Source organism: Plectropomus leopardus, chromosome 21 (assembly GCF_008729295.1).
Source record: "Plectropomus leopardus isolate mb chromosome 21, YSFRI_Pleo_2.0, whole genome shotgun sequence".
Classification (NCBI taxonomy): domain Eukaryota; kingdom Metazoa; phylum Chordata; class Actinopteri; order Perciformes; family Serranidae; genus Plectropomus; species Plectropomus leopardus.
The window spans coordinates 25,168,901-25,187,463 of record NC_056483.1 but is presented as its reverse complement, the minus strand read 5'-3'; positions in this window follow the sequence as shown (position 1 = coordinate 25,187,463).

Here is an 18,563-nt window from a genome sequence, read left to right as displayed (position 1 = left end):
GACAAATCATTATGCTGATACAATTTAAAGATTCTTAATCACAGACTGTGTTGTTCCTGTCCTTTTAAAGATTAGCAGTTGTTTCACCATTTAAACAGACATCAGCAATACAACAGTAAGTGAATGCATCACTATCACCATTCACACAAGACTCATTGTGATCGTGAGTCCCTAAAGCTTGAATGGAGCTGGGATGGTGAGAGGTGTGAGGCGAGAGCAGTGGCTAGAAACAGAGAGGGAAAGGTTAAAAAGAAAGGGAAGTTCAGAACATAATTGGACTTTTCTCTGTGTTTTCTCTCCCTGTCTGGATTAGAGGAGGGAGTCAGGCAGGATTTGGGACACATGGTAATTATCCCATCTGAGATCCCATCTGCGACCCCTCCTGTCCCCAGCCTGTTTTCTAAAACCTCCCCAGCCCTCGCAGCTTAAACAGGATTGTCTTTCTCTGCTCCAGAGTCTCCGAGGTCACTAAAAACAAGCCGGGCTTTTGTGTCACAACAACAAAGGATTTCAAATGAAGAAGAAGATACCTTTTAACTCCCTCTGAGAGGAGCCAGCACTTGTTTTGCAGCCTTAACAATTTCAGGAATGCTTGGGTTTTCTATTTTGTGTTGCTCGCCTGATGTGCTTAAAAAACCCTGAATGTTTACTTTGACTTCTCAGTTTTTGTTGAATCATTGTGGTACACTGCCTTTCCCTATTCTGTTGTGCTTCATCCTGTAATTTAAATGCATTTTTATTTGTTTTTTTATAAGGGACCCACACAAAATAGTCAAAATTGGTGAAGTGAAAGAAGAAAAAAAAAACTGGTGGTGCTGGCATTTTTATTCATCCCATTTACTATGGTGCAACCAAATAATACCTGGTGCTAAAAATTATCTTTAAAGGTCACATAATTAATTAGGTCCACCTGAGTGGCATGGTGGTAGTGTAGTGGTTAGCACTGTCACCTCACAGCAAGAGGGATCTGGGTTCCAACCCAGGTTTGGGGAGTTTGCATGACCTCCGGGTGTCACTTTGGGTTTTTTTCAGGATCTCCAGCTTTATCCCACAGTCCAAAGACATGCAGGTTAATTGGTGACTCTAAATTGGCTGTAGGTGTGAATATGAGCGTTAATGGCAGTGTGATAGTCTGGCATCCTGTCCAGGATGCACCCCACAAGACAGGCCGTTACTGATAATAAATGAATGAAGTCCACCTGTGTGCATTCCAAGTATCACATGATCACAGTATATGTACACCTGTTACAGAGAGTCGGCAGCCCAAAGAAAAGACCAAGGAGCTCTCTAAAGAGGTCAGGGACAAAGTTCTGGAGAATAACAGATCAATGTTTGGTTCTAAAAAATCTCTGAAACTTTGAACATCGCACAGACAACAAGTAAATACATGATTACAAAATGGGGAAAAAACATGACAGCACAACCACCAAATCTCAAGGACCAGTCAAGGAGGACAACAATCAGAGAGACAACACAGAGACCAAAGATAACCCTGGAAGAGCTGGAGAGCTCAACTGGAGACTGGAGGATCTGTCCATAGGATGACTTTAAGCAGCATACTCCACAGGCTTTATGGCCAGAAAAAAAGGATTGCTTACAGAAAGAAAAAAGAAAACAACTGGAGTTCAATGTCAATTTTATTTATAGAGCCCATTATCACAAAACATGGTTTGCCTCAGAGGGCTTTACAGTATACGACATCCCTCTGTCCTTTGACCCTCACATCACCCAAGGAAAAACTCCCGAAAAAGAACCCCTGTAACGGGGGAAAAAAAAGGAAGAAACCTCAGGAAGAGTGGCAGAGGACGATGAGGGATCCCTCTTCCAGGATGGACAGATGTGCAATAGTCGTAAATAACAAATGAAATACAATTGTGGCAAAATGGAAAGAGAAAGAAAGAGGGGGAGGGGGAGAGAGGGGGAGAGAGTCACAGCAATAATGTAAACAGATGCATGTCATAATACAATAACGACAGGTGCAAAATTATCAAATGCACTCTATGATGATGTTGTGGGTCATTGTGGGTCTATGATGATATTGATAAGAGTCTCATGCATATGTTGATAGGGAGGTGTCCAAAGGCATGATCACAGCATAAGTGCAACCAGGGCCGAGAGCATGATCAGGGCGAGCGAGGAATACAGTATCAGTGCAGCCACAGCACAAGCACAACCAAAGGCAGGGTCATAGCGCCAGCACAAATATCACAACAATCAGGCACAGCCAGAGTTGCGGCCAGGATCCGGGAAAGCTAGGAAACAAGGGAGCAGGAATGCTCCGGAGAGGCAGCGGGATTAGCGTAGTGCAGTTCAACAGAACCAAGGTGGTGAGCAGTAAAAAGGATAAGCACTCAATGAGGATCCTAGAGTCACTGATCAGCAATTACGACTTAAATATGAATGCCAGAGAGCAGTAATAGAAAAGAAAGAAAGAGAGAGGAAGCAGAGCCAGAAAGAAAGACAGACTAAGCAGAGCCAGAGTGGCAGGTCTGAACGGACTCAAAACCATCCCCGGGCCAAAAGCTCTGCCACCTCTCCCTCCTCCCCGTCACACGGACGGGGATTTCAACTGAGCACAAGAAACTTGTGCTCCAGGAATATACACACTAACGAAACTAGGGTCATTAAACTGCTATTATGGCTTAAATATAAAGGTCAGAGAGCAGTGTTAGTCCCCACTGCTCTCTGACCCCTATAGAGAGTCCCCCGGCAAGTTAAACCTATGTCAGCCTAACTATGGGCAGGTCCAGGCAACCTTAGCCAGCCCTAATTATAAACTTTATCAACGGAAACGGTGTCTGCCTCCCTAACCAAAACTGGAAGATGGTCCCATAAGAGAGGAGCATGGTAACTGAAGGCTCTGGTTCCTATCCTACTTTTGGAAACTTTGGGAACCATAAGTAACCCTGCATTTTCAGAGCGCAGTGATCTTGAGGGTTGGTAAGGAACTATGAGCTGTGACAGATAGGATGGAGCCTGACCATTTAGAGCTTTGTAAGTAAGGAGGAGGATTTTAAATTCAATCTTGGATTTTACAGGGAGCCTGTGCAACAAAGCTAAAACAGGAGAAATACGGTCCCTTTTCTTGGTTCCCGGTAGAACACGTGCAGCAGCGTTCTGCATCAGTTAGAGCGACCTAAGTGATTTGTTGGGGCAACTGAATAGTGGGGAATTACAGTAATCCAGTTTAGAGGTGACAAATGCATGTACTAATTTTTCGGTATCTGTCTGGGATAGGATATGTCTAATTTTTGTGATGTTCACTGAAAAGAATCTAGGAGACTCCCCAAATTTTCTTTCTAAGGAAGCTGAAGAGTTTTGATGTAAATCTGACACACATGAAAATGTTCTATTATGTTCTCTTTGAGTCTGTTCTTTGTTTTCACATTGTCTGTTGGTTTGGTAATCTCAGCCATAAAGACAAGAACAAGTTCAAAAAGGAGGTCGAGTTTTGCTGTAAAATTCCTGGACTTCCTTTTTATAACCTCCAGCAGTATAGAGAGATAGTCACCGCTAAAGGTCAGTTGATCGTCTCAGACTCTCAACGTCCCCTGTTGAGTTTCAGATGCTTCCATCTGGACAGAGGTTTAGCCTCCCTAGATGCAGCCCTAGGCGTCCTTTGTCCTGTCTCATATTGCTTATCTCAACAAAAGCATGGACTCTAATGTCTATGATTTGCCTCAGACAGTGTGATTCTGGGTGTTCTGTTCTGTCTGTTTTGATGTATTGTGACTGCTGTCTGTGCTTCAAATTGCCTTCTGGGACATTAAAAAAACTGTCAAAACTGAACTTTTTCCCACTTGTCCATAAAGCTCAGCTCAGTGGAGTGTAAAGTGGTCCTATGGACAGATCGTCCGGTCTCTGCACTGGGGCGTCCCAGCTCCTTCAGGATTATCTTTGGTCACTTTGTTGTCTCTCTAATTATTTCCCTCCTTGCCTGGTCCTTGAGTTTTGGTTGAAGGTCCTCTCTTGGCAGGTTTGTTGTGGTGCCAGATGTTTCCCTGTATTTTAATTGATTTGATTGTTCTCAGTGGCATGTTCACATTTTCAGACATTTTTTAGAACCCAACCCTGATCCATACTTCTCTAGAATTTTGTCTCTAACCTGTTTAAAGAGCTCCTTGGTCCTCATGGTGCCACTTGCTTGATGTTGCTGTAGATTCTGGGTCAACTGAGATCATCTGACTCTAAGATTGCACTCAGGTGGACTTTGACCAATTGTGTGACCTCTGAATTGAAGTGGTAGCACCAGGTCTTATTCATGGGCCCAATAGCAAAGATGGTGAATACCTATGCCACTTGTCAGTTTTTAAGTTTTCAGAATTTTTAAAAAAGAAGTCTGAGTTTTTTGGGTTTTTTTTCATTTCACTTCATCGATTTTGACTAGTTTTTGTAGGTCTATTACAAAAAAAGTCCAAATAAATTACAGGTTGTAATTCAGCAAAACGGGAAAAACAAAGGGTTTAAGGGACACAAATCTGAACCAACTATGATAATAAATTATGTAGCCCTGGTGTAAAACTGGGAATTAAAACAAGTAGTTCCTAATAAAGTAGATGGAAATAAAACAGTAAGCTAATTAAACTGAAAATAATTGAGTTTAATAAAGAAAGAAAAATAGTTAACAGAGAGATTAAATAATTTAGTCATAAAGGAGGCAGGATGTAAAAAGTTGAATAAATAGTTAAAATAAACAGTTATGAACAATGTTGAAGGCAAACTGTGGTGTTAACTAAATAAAAACCGCATATTGTGCCTTTAGTTTCAGCCATTTTGCTGATTGGTTGCTGTTGGTATTAGTCAGTGCCACCTGTGGTAATTGGCTGTAGGTAAGGAAGAGAAAGGAAGGGGGTGGGACAAAGAGGAGAACGGAGAAGAATTGGGAAGGAAGGAGAAAGAAAAAAAAGAAACAGTGGATAGCTTAGTGAAAGTTTACGTAAACAGAAGAAAGAAGGCACATTTTCTGCTTAATCACAGTTGATTAGTCTAAGTGTTGTGCGCGGGTGTGTCTCTGCTAAAGTTAATTAACATTGTGAGTCGTCGGAGCACACCGCACCCCAGCGATACAGGCCTGCAACTTTATATTTGGTTTCGTGTGTGTGTATGATTGTGTGTGTGTGTGTGTGTGTGTGTGGACCCACTGTAATGTTAAAGTTCAATTATGCCTTTGATCTGAGTATGCTATAGAGAAATATTGGTTTAATGTTATTTGGGAAAGTTACCATTTATTATTTTAAAGGGGTCTAATTTGTGTTATTTGTGTTTGTGTTATTTTAACTGAAAGGGGTAAATATTATTTGTACATTTGAAAACAAAAGCAGTCAGTAAACTTTTATTCCCTGTCATTCTGAAGAGTCGTCTGGGTCAATTATTTCAAATACAGTCAATGTGAATAGATCTTCGAAGTTTGATAGCTTCTTTGTTTATTATTAGGATACTATAAGTCTCACCCAAAACAGGTAAACCTTCATGATAGCTACCTTTAAAGACCGAACCCAAACACCCCATCATTCCAGTCTAAAGTTAGTTATTGCTACTTTGGCACAATATAGAGTGTTGGGGTGCTACGATTAGGTCTAGTTATTTATTTTCTTGATGTGAACACCTCATCATTTGTTAGTTACTTATTAATACCATATAAAATGTCATTAGTCTGCAAGCTATCATTAGTTGGGGATCAACATGTGGTCTGTGATATTCTGTCAAGTTTTTTTTCATGTGTTTGTGTCAACCTCCTGTTTCTTTGACATATGTTCTCTTTGTGTTTAGTGCTATACTTCATGAGTTTTCCCACCTTTTTTGATTGCCTCAGGTGTTTCACCTTTGTCTTGTTTCACTCACGTGTGTGCAGTTGGTAATCAGTCCTTGTCTATTTAAAGCTCAGTGTTTCCTCCATTAAGTTGCCAGATTGTCATTGTCACCTCAGTGTGTTCATGCTTTCCAGCCTTTCCTTGTGTTTACTCTCCTGGTTTTTCACTTTGCTAGGATTTGGAAAGATTTGGATTTGATAGACTGTGATAGGTGTTTGGTGCCTTTCTCTGCATCTGATTCCCAGCTTTGTAATAAATTGTTAGTGGTCTGTCTCATCTCTCAGTCAGTCCTAGGCAAAAATGTATTTGTTTATTTGCCTAATCTGACATAGTGAGTATCTTTACAGACAAAAACTATATCAATAGGAGCCTGGTTGTGAAGAACCAATTATCACTTTTTCTCTCTCCCAGCCTTTTGTGCTCCCTGACCCACTCTGCACTGCATCACAAACTGCATCAGACTGTTCTGTAACTGAGCGGGCAGCATTAGAGGACTCCTAGTCACTTCTCGACTGTGCACACTACACAAAATGTCAACATAGCGCATGCCCTTTGGATAATAAGAACACTTAAGAACACTTACTTACACTTACTGAAAAAGCAAGGGACTGATTTTAAATCTCCTTTCTCCAAAATATGAAGGCTCTACACCACTCTGCTCCTGAGGAATGGCACATACATTAGAGGTCTTTTCTCCTGATAAACATGTCACATTTTTATCATCAATATGTCAATTTTGCAATATTTAAAAGTGAAGTGAAATAGTGACCAGCCTTACAGATGGAGGCCTGCTGGACCCAAACCCTATTAACTCACTTTGCTCATAATTAATTTTATATTTTATTTTTTTTTTCATATGGTTTTGACTTTGTGTTAAAGGACAGCGATTTTCCCTGCTCTAAATCACTGTGTGCGTTTTTCATTCTGGATGTCCACCCTTCAATGAGAAAAACTTGGTATGCTTTTATTTATACTCTCAAATCTGACCATTTTCTAACCAGCAACTTTGTAGAAATTAATTCTGCCATCTTCCCAGAGCTCAGCATTTACTTTATTGAGTGTTATGATGCACTGATATCACTGCAGCATAAACTAATTGGACATAGCTTCCATGATGTCACCCACTGGTTTGTGGATTCATGTACAAGCCTCAAGTCAGACATTTTACCCATTACCATCTTGTGTTTTTTATGCCTCCATGCCAACAACAGCCGAGGCCAGATTATGTTTCAAGGTTGCCTGTACGTCTGTCTGTACGTACATAAGTACCTTCATACTAGCATCCATCCTTGTGTTTGGCTGGCCCATTCTCATGAATGGATATCTCAAAAATGACTTAAGGGAATTTCTTCAAATTTAGCATAAACATCTATTTGGACTCAAAAATAAACTTTTGGTGATCATGGATCCAAGGTCAAGGTTACTGTGACTTTGTATTTCTCATTCTTGTGTGCACAATATGTCAAGAACACTTGAGACATTGAATCTTTCATTTTGGCAGGCACGGTCAAGCGGACTTTAGGATGAAGGATTAGATTTTGGCAGTCAAAAGTCAAAGTCACAGTAACTTTGCATTTGTTCATTCTTATAAAAGTGAAATTTACAAAACACCATGAGAAAATATCTCTAAATTTGACACAAACATACACTAAGGCTCAACAATGAGCTGTTTAGAATTTGGTGTTTAAAGGTCAAGGTCCCTGTGACCTTACGTCTGTCTGATTTTCATGGAAGCAATATTTAATATCTAACTCCCTTGAGGGACAAATGTCCACTTAAAGCCAAGACTGAACTGATTAAAATCTAGTCATGGTAACCTTATAAAACATGTCTTTGCCTGTAACTCAAGAATTGATAAGATCAAATTTTATACAAAAGTCTCATAAAATATAATGATGAAGTTGTGACAATTTATAACCAAGAGATCAAAGGTCAACTGTTACATCATAATGTTCTGCTAAAACACTTCTCTGGCCATTACTCAACGTCATAACTCAGGAACAGAAGGGATACATTTGGTCAGATACTGAATTGGTGATACTAATCTGTAAATGGTGCTGATTGTATAGATCTTCTATGCCAGGGGGAAGCATGTTTTCACAGACATGGATTTAAACTGTAATTTCAACTTAACTTGGGTACAGATGTTGTTGTTTATTAAATAGCAATGATGTGTAGATGATGAAGAAACCTCCGCTGACACCGACTTGGTTGCATAAGAATAAGTTTATTATAACGAAGTTCAGCATCCACCAGGCACCATGGTCTGCCTGTGAGAGGATTCAGGACCAATACGAATCTCTCTCTCTTACAGCTCATGCAAGTCTCTTATATAGGTCCAGGCATCAATACATTCTTCAGTAAAACATCTCTTCACCTGCTGTAATCAATCACAAGACCCCACAAATATATCCTATTGTGGAGGGAGCCTCATTCCATGTTATTCTTAACCTGGCCCCAGTATTCTACACACTTGACTCCCAGGCCTAACCATCCCTAGACCTCTGACCTCAAGGTCTCTTTGTGCCTGACCAAATAAAGACCATAAGAAATGGACCATAATACACATCACAGAGGCATACAACCACGTGGCAGTATTTTCTTTCTTTTTTTTCACATTTGTATGAGACAGTATCACAGACTTGAACTGAACTGATTTGACTGGTTTGTTTCTTTTTTTGTTCTGGAACAGTGGTCTGCAGAGGTCTGGCAAGTGTCTTACCTAGGTGACATGTCATCCACCTCCTGATGGCAAGGTCAGTTCACATACGTATGTATGCATATACTGTACTATGAAACACACAAAACATATTTGTGGCTTGCAGAAACACACAATGACAACATTTTCTTCTGGCAACTAGGCTGAGGTAAATAGGGAGAGAGAGAGAGAGAGAACTTTGCCATGTGATAGTGACAGAGACAGACAGAGGGGTCAAAGAAGGACAGATAGGTGAGCCAATGAGTGAGAGAGTGAGAGAGTGTTGTGTGATGTGTGTCTTCTCAAAGGACAGTCTCAATAATATTGTTCAGCACAGGGTACACTACTGTTCTCTACTGTTGGTCACGATGTGAGAACATTTAATTAGTCAACGTGAGATCGTTGAAAGCCATTTTCTTTTTAAAACTGGTTAGCATCTCTTTAGTTAGACAACATGTAGTCTGGTAAGGCAAAAAGTGGTGGTATAAAGTTGAGAAGTAATCGCATGACCAGATGTAAACCTGTTGAATCCCTGAGCTGGTAGGATACAGCACTTAGACTTAGAGCACACTCTCCCAGTATAGACCTGTGTTCTGAGGATGACAGTGTTGGAGGTGGGGTGGGCTGCATTTTTACCAGAATGATTTGTTGACTCTAAGCAGGCCCCTGTGATGATGTGCTGTCAGCCGGGCCCCAGCCTCCATCTGGAGCCCTACTTGAGGTGTGAACGTTATCTTCAGCAGTCTCCTTCACTGTCCTTCACCACTGATTGCACTTTTTTAAATTTTCAGTTCAATTTACAAATGCAATGTTGCTGTTATGGATAATTTTCTCCTTCCTTGCCTGGGCCACAACGTCAGACAGTTATCCACCTGAGACATGTCCAGATTAGATAAAAATAAACGTGTTAAGTATTTCAGACCTGTCTAATTCATTGTTTAGTTTACGAAAAAACTAAAAGAGTAATATAGTAGGACCAAGAGATCAAAACCTCCAGAACACAGTAGGTGGACCTTGACTTGAGAGAACAGTTTTGTTAACTGCTCTTTTCAGGGTCCTTCTCTTGTGCTATAAATAGATCTGAAAATAAGTGATGTGTTGTGTTTGATGATATAGAACTAACATTTCCTCTCTTCATCCTCCATCTCTTCTTTCTCTCTTTTAGCCCCATGGGGAACAAAGGAGTAACAACTGGAAACTTTAGAGAACAGGAGAAATAACTCACTGTACTTTTTAAAACTCTGGGTCCCTACAGGGTCCAGCACTGGTAAACAGTCAAAATGGGCCTTCAAGGACTCCTAGAGAACACTTCATATCTTACACAACGTAACCTTATTGAATGGTTCCTTTGATATCCTATATATTAGCAGCCCACAAACGACATTCCTCCTTGACTCCATAACACTACTCCTTCAGGCAAAGATAAATAAGTAATTAATGTAAAGTTACAGAGATTATGTTTTGGAAAAGAAACATGGTGACAATGTAGCTTCAAATCACAAACAAACGTCTCCAAGGGAAAGTCTTAGTGGAAAATCTGGTGTTTCTAGACCAATCCACTGCCCCGACCTGTCTTCTTACAGACCACTCAGGATCACATCCTTCATTGCTCCCGTCAGTGCATTGGTCACATGACACTGTCATATGGGAGAATTAAGTGTGATAAACTTTATTCATTCTTTAAAAAGGAGGTTTAACAGCGAAAAAAGAATCAGACAGGAGACATTCAGCGGTGAGAGGTGTAAAGTTTCAGGCCATGGCATCTGACAACGTATCCCTAGACGACAGGAGACTATAGAACAAGAAGAGGATCAAAGCTCTGGTCCCTCTCGTTTCCTTTACATTCGCCCTCTCGGTTCCTTGCTGCCCTTTTGTTGGGCAAATAGGGCAGTAGCCGACATCAGCTGAGTCCTCAAGCCCCACCCAACGAAAGAAGAACGGATTCTGAAAGAAACTCAGAAGTTGAGGTGAAGATAATGCAAGTTAAATTCTGTTCCTTAGTATAAATACTGATTATTATGAAAAAAAATTAGTGCAGTCCCTTTCCTTCCTTATTTGTGATGTATATTCTTGGTGCCCCTTGTGAGACTTAGTACTCATATTCACAACATAATAAAAAAATAAATAAATAAAAATTGAATAGAATGTTATGCATTTTAAATGTACTCTGTCACCTTACAACATTAAAAGGACAAAAAATGATCCCAGTGTGGATCAATTTATTGTCATTGTGAATTAGAAAATGGTTGGCGGGCCATTTGATGCCCTATTGTAGGCCAGATTTGGCTCATGGGCCGCAGTTTTAGTATCACTGGACTATACTATAATGTCTTTATGTTCATATGTTCTGTACACATGATATCTATTGCACATCTGTCCGTTCTGGAAGAGGGATCCCTCAGTTGCTCTTCCTGAGGTGTCTACCATTTGTAATTTGTGATATTGGGCCATTTAAATAAAACTGAATTTAACTGGAATAAACTGAAGTGAATAAATTTAGATGTAGACAATATGTCTTCAAGTAAACCAAGTCTAATACTTATTTTTGTTTCCAAGAGGGTGTCTGTTCCCACTCACCTTCTCTTAGTCAGCCTGTGTCCAGTCTGTCACATTCTTCCTCTCCCTGAATTGTGTGGAGCAAATATGAGATTGTCAGTGAGTGAATGTCGATTGATAATCTGGCCAAACCGTTACGTAATGATAGATGTTTGTTCTATTCTTTTCTATTCTAGTTTCCAAAACCAACATTGTTCTCATTCACCTCCTTTAAGTCACCTGTTCAAGCCCTTTCTCCAGCTTCCTTTAATCCCCTGGTCTCTCTCTGTTTGCTGAATACATAAGAGGCAACATGAAAGCATGTGATTATTAATTTTGTTCATATTTTAACAGCGTGGAGCAACATGATGAAGACCTGTCATTTTTAAGATGTTGCCCTCCGAAGCTTTAGTTTAATTCTTTCTTATTTACCTGCGTTCCTCCTCTGCTGCTGTCTATCACTTCTCCTGCCTGATAACAACCGAGCAACAGCCTCTGAGGCTGAAAATTGAAGCCAATACAGAAGTGCTTAGAACTGCAGGTCAGCAAAGGTCCAACTGTGGCTGACTTCAAAACAGAGTCAGTCCCCACAGACCCTCCTGTTAAAATGCCCAACTTTGCAGCAGAAATAAACATTTACAGCCTGATGGTCTCTACAACTAATTTCAACATTCATGTCAACTGTATGGCGAGTTAGTATTTATATAATTCACCTATGTGCTTAAAGTTATGCATATTTAAAGGCGCGGCAGCTTGAGTAACAGGCTGTCTGCTGATAGTGTCCCTGGCCTCTCAGTCAGCTCCACACCTGGCTCATCTTCAGCTCTACCCTCTCACCCAAATGTGGTCACTTCTGGCTCAGAAAAACCAAGATGGCGACAGCTGAAACGCCGAAAAGGCAGTCAACAACCAATGTGTGATGTCATGGTACTACATCCAATATTTACACAGTCACTAATAACAACAAAGTGAACCATTCACCATTTACAATTCACCTCACTTGTGCTTTTACAAAGCAAACCTTGGTGTCCTTGTTCTTTCATTAAACCAAGAGGTTTAACAGCCAAAGTGTCAATATTGGGTCTTACTTAGGCCCTGGTGCTCAGTGGCGTGTCCAGACTTTTTTTTCGGGGAGGCCAAGTGGGGCACTGACTTATGCAGGAGTGACATGATATATGGGTGCTGCTGTGGGCACACACATCAGCATCAGCATAATTTACAATTTATGTCTACTCTACTCATATTAACTTAAATTACTAACATTGTAGGGTCTTACATTCCTGTTTATGGTTGAGTTTAAATGATAAATAGACCCACCAATAAGAATGACACCGCACAAAAGTAAAATAACGCTTCCTTACTTTATTACAGAAATTGTTCCTCTGAAATTAAATAGTATAATTACAAGTCTAAAGTGCCAACACAATTAAAGTACCGAAAAATGACAGTGAATAAGCCTGTGTGAACAAACTTTTGAACAGTTTGATCAATCATCAATGACATCAGGTTTCCTTTGCTGCAAGCTCAGCCTTTGACAAACATTTAAACCTCTGACACCTGAGAAAACTTTTTGGAAAAAAACCTGTGAAAAAAATGATCAGAAACTAGGCAAGAAATGTCCTGCTGCAAATTGCAAAAAGTGTTATTTTTTGGTGTTAGTCCTTAAGTGTTTTCCAGGCTTGCACTTCAGTTTCTGTCGGGTTAATATAATTAATCTAATCTAATCTAATCTAATCTAATCTAATCTAATCTAATCTCCATTAGAAAAAGGTGACAAGGAAATGACTTGGAATTTAACCCATTTATGTCATTAGTGGAAGTTCAAAATTTACTTCACAGCATTTGAAGTACTAGCTTCCCAAAACAATAGGTTAGGAATATCAGATCATAATAATTTTTCACACACATTGTCCAGACTCTTATAATGCAGATTTAAAATGATTTTTCTTGCTCCAGTGTGACATTGTGCATGGCATTTTATAATGTATTTCTATGGGGTTTTAAATGGGAATAAAACATCTGTTTAGACTCTCAATCTTTGCACCTCTACTTAATATCACTCACACACACACACACACAAAAAGAATGAAACCCAAAGTCAGACCCTTGTTGACAAACATCTTAGGTCTTTGAAATGCAGCTGCAGATGCACCAAACATATCAGGTTTGTTCTAGTTTTGTTGGCCTCTGTCAGTCTTGATGAGAGGCACATGCAGAGAGGTAAGATACTGTAGCTAGGACAAATTCTCAAAAAATATTCAGTTTTTGAGCTGATTAACATGGTAACAGTTGATGCTGCACCTGCAGCTGCATTTCAAAGACCAAAGATGTTTGTCAAAGTGTCAAAGGTAATTCTAAGGTAATTTTTGAGGTAATCTTCAGGTTTTGTTTTGTTATGTTCTACTTTTCTTTCTTTTTTTTTTTTTTTTGCTAATTTTTAGGTAATTGCCTGTTATGCCTTGTTAAGTTGCTTCTTCCCATGTCAGTCAAACCAATTTGTTCAGGTTTCAAAAGGGTTAATAATGAGCGTTTGGGGGTTTCATACTCAGAAATGACATCCCCACAAATAGGACATAGTCACCTGTACCACAGCAGTTTTACTTAAAGTCTTGCGTATTGAACTACAAAAAGCAACGGAGGCTTGAATGTGAGGTTGTAGAAGGTTATGTCATGTCAGTGGGACTTCTGGTTACATGTACATGTACATATTCAAATGTCATTTGCAACATGGCGGCTCATCGTCAAACACACACACATCCACCTGAGGACACCTAAATAAGAGACAAGTCAAACAGTCAACACACAGACAAAGTGTTTCTTCTGTCCATTTAATGGAGACATTGTTGAGGTAACAGTACACAGGTGACTGTTGTCAGACAGAAGAAGAGTGCAAAGTGTTTATAGTATTGCACACACCTGGCACTGTATCTACCATACATATGCCTTTCATACCAATACACTGGTGAGGCTATAACTTCAAGACAGTCAGCGATTACTGAACTAATGAGTTGATTAATCAGTTATTTAAAATCATCAATCTGTGCTCTTCTACAGTTCTGTACATGGGATAGGCAGAAAAATAACAACAGTTTGTATCACTACAGTATTTACACATGATTCCAACAACTGTGATCCACATTCTCTGTCTCTCAGATACATGACACTGCACACTGATACATTAGGATTTTCTACTTCTGCATAGTGCTGTCAGTTCACGTTGCAAATTTGGTCAGGCTGAAGTAGCATGAGCACACACTAGGGGCTGACACACCGAATCAAATGACGACAGTGATAAAGAAACATCCAAAATAACTCAAAGGACACATATTCCAGGAATAACCTGTTGTCAATGTATTGGGGAAACTCAGCCTTAGTGGTTGCTGCTTGCTTCCAACTGGTGTTAGCTACTTATTCAATTAACATATTTGTTGTAAGGCCATGGGAAGACCTGCTGAATGTGTAAACTTAGTGTATATATATATATATATATATATATATATATATATATATATATATATATATATAGGATATCAGTATATACAATATATAATATATAAAATATAAAACGATCACACCAGACCTGAGGGCTCTGTGTGGTGGGATTTTCAAAGGTGGGCATATTAAGAACAGATTTATAGAACTTAAGCTAATTAAATTAAATTGAATTAAAATTGAATATTTGCTAAAAATAATAATAATAATAATAATAAAATCATAAAAAATAAAAGGATAAATATTTACTGTTGTTAAGTCCTGGAATGGTAAATAGAATACACACGTGGAAATAATGCTAGTACTGGTAATACTGCTAATTTTAGGGTCACTAATGATATACGTTGGTGTACAAACATGTTACATGCATTTTAACAGTAAATTGTTATTTTAATGTCTTTTTTTACTATTTTTACCCTCCAGCAATCTAAGCCATTTGGTAGAGGCTTACGTTAAAAAATCAATGTGACCTTTAAAAAAAAAATAAAAAAAATACTGTTTTCATTATTATAGCCCCAAGGACATGACAAATGCAGAGAAAAGGACTTTAAATGGTTAAAGATTAGTTGCTGTGTTTAGGTCATCTTTTTGTTTCCGTAATAAACAGTTTTTGGCAATTTTGTATTTTGTGCTACCATACCTTCAGGTTTTTAGCCACCAGGCATACTGTATACTGCATACTGTACCAAGCTCATGTATGGGGGTTGCCAACCTTTTATCTTATATGCTGACATGTGTCTAGTCACATACAGTTTATGGGCAAGAAGACAATGTGTCCCCAGTCTGCGGCAACTTCTGTGAGTGTGACGCTTTCCCAAGAGTCCAACCACTCCTGTCAATGACCAACCTAAAGCTCCTAACTGGTTCATCAAAATGAAGAGATATTTTTTATCAGTTTAATTTTTGATAGCCGTATTCCCTCCACAGCACAAATATTTAATAAAATTGATAATTGACCTCTATCCCAGGAGGCGCTGATTTAAAGCAGCCAGCATACTTCCAAAATTCCTTGTATATGTTATGTGGTTTTAACAGTCTGACATCATGAGGAAATACAATTGTTTTAGCCACAGTGGCATGTGCAGATATCACCTGCAGGATGTGTTTAGTTTAGCACATAGACTATGAGCACTGTAAAGATATGTCCCCCTAACAACTCATAGATGTCTTTTTTACACACTGCATCTTGTTAGTTTGCAGTTTGTGGGCAGTTGTGTGGGCCTCATTCATGGTAAAATTATACTGTAAGGATGTTTTAGACACAGGATGTGTCATTTGAATTTTAAAAATGCCAAGTTTATGAATCAAAAATCTTCCAGTGAAACAACCTTTCCTACAGTAATCTGCAAAACTGTATATGTTAACGTAATCCTTAAATTGTTTAGGAATATAATTATGGAAAAGAACACTCAATTCTCAGTGTTAGCTTGTAGGGATGTTAAATAAAGCTACCCCCCTGTATCTGCTAATGTTACAAAAATACATATTTATTTGTGCATTCAAATTGTACAAGGGGTGATAGTGGCTAATAGAAGTACTACTACTCATAATAATAATAATCTAAAACCTGCACGTACAAACACTAATAATAATAATAATAATAATCTGTCTAAACTGGGTTTAAATAAAAGTGTGACTGTTGACGGCCTGGTTAGAAATCAATAGAAGCCTGCAAAAAGGAGGTTATAAATAAAATCACAACTACAGTGGACCACTGTGCATGGTGTTGTTGAGAAGCTGAAGGTTGTGTGTAAAATGAGCATAAAAAGGCAAAAATTTATTGGGTCTGATGCCTCTGTAACAAAAACAGAAAGCTACTGCCAGAGACTGTTGAACAACTGAGTTCAGACAAAAGTTAAGGCCCTAACACACAAAGCTGAAAGTCGGCCATTGGTCTATGTTGGGTCGTCAGTGCCTTGGTTGCTGAGGTGTTTTGTGAATGAAATCACTCTGCTTGGCAATTCAGCTTCATGCATGAGAAGAAAAATGGAAGTAAGAAAAGTAAACAAGGACCGTAAGTCAAGAGAGAGTGTGGTCGAAACAGTTTTGTTTTAAAATTCCAAGGTGATATATTGATAAAAATCTGCATCAGAAAAAGTCCTGTTGCTTTGGCTTTGAGCAATTCTTGTTCACACTAAATGTCATTACCTGGATAAATATTGATGGAAAAGAAAAAGTCTGATTGTGATGATTATGAGCAAAGATACAAAGTAACATGGAACACCTTTTTTATATCATCTCTTTACAGATTTATGGATTTCTTGATCAAAGATCCGACTGTACTGAGTGACTTTTGCTGATTGTAACAAGGTGTGCGTATATGATATATGTGTGTTGAGATTTGACTGCTTTAAACGAAAAAGTGGCATGACATTGACAGAAAGGTTAGTGCGCCATTGGGTTGACAGGTTGGAGAATTGCATCTCTTTACATTCTTAGAAGCTACTGTGTTGCCTGGGTTTCCTAAAATGATGGACTGTTTCTGAAAGTAACTGGACTGTAGTGCAGTGGGGTGGGTAGTTAGCTTGGTGTATCAACATTTACTAAAGCGGAGAGTGGTTGGTGACCTGGAGTGACTAGGGGGGTGTTGCCAATAGCCATACTTGCAGTATTTGTGAGTCATCAAGAACCTATATGTGTGATGTATTTCCAGCATTTGCCACAGTGCCTAAGTGGCTGTGAGGACAGTTATATGGGAATGTTTGCTCACTGGGGCACACGTGATTAAAAAGGACATCTCATAAATCATACAAATATAGTACATGGCACAAGTGAACTTAAATGTTTTGTTGAAACAAATAAGTTGGATCAACCATACAGTGTTACAATACAATTAGATGACAGTAAAAAAATAAAATAACACCCATTCAGAAGCTAAGAGGAGGAGCTAAGTATCTAGAGGGATGCAGGTGTACTGCACTTAAAAGAGACTTAACTGGATGTTATTTTTGGTGGTTTTATAAGTTGGGAACATATTTTGTAAAATCTTACTGAATATTGTTAACAATAGCTTATGTATTTTTTTTCCAATCTGTAGTCACATTTTCAAAACACAGTTAGCACATCATCCGCCTGTTGTGGATCATACTGGTACAGTAACACAATTCATGTTGTTTTCACATAATATACATTCAGTTATCATGTTTTTGAAATGCTAACATTTTCTTTACATACAAGATTACCCAATACCAAAATTATGGACCTTTTGTCTTATTTACAAATGCTTCAATATGGTATAAAGCTGCTATATCTGCAACAACGGTAGCTCAAAAGCTGCACTGAAACAGCTGATAAGGAATTTTGAAAGAACAGATCATTGACACATTGAGAGATAACTGCCACCACAGCAGACATGGCCAGGTGTTGAAGTTCTTACAATTACATGAAGATATACAGGACAAGGGAGATTTTTTGATTGTTTTTGTTTGATATGGATACACAACAACACAGAGGAGATCATAAAGACTACAACCATCAGACTACCATTAGATGAAGACTGTGACTTTTTGAGTTTTTTCTCTCCTGTACATTTTTTTTACTTTGTATATTTTCATTTGAAACACTTGGATTCAAGGTTGTTGTTGATCACTGGCAGCTATTTAATGCTGCTAATGGAGTTTTTACTGCAGCCATTCTGTTTTATTCTACAGTGCATTCTATAAAGTAAAGATAACTCACTTTTAGATAAAATGTTGGCAAAAATGCACACATCCAAACCTCAACCAGTAATTGAAGAGTGGTTTACAGTAAAAGAAAACTGAATTATAAAAATAATAATGAGCTCCTCCAGTCTGCATGCCATAGTGTCCTTAGGCAAGACACTGAACCTCAAATTGCTCCTGAAGGCTGTTCCAGCAGTGTGTGAATGTGCATGTGAATGATTAGATTAGTTTAGACCCTGATGAGCAGATTGGATTGCAGCCTGTGGCATCAGTCTGTGATTGTGTGCTTGAATAGGGTGTATGTGGCGTGTATTGTAAAGCGCTTTGAGTCATCGGAAGACTAGAAGGTGCTATATAAATATACCT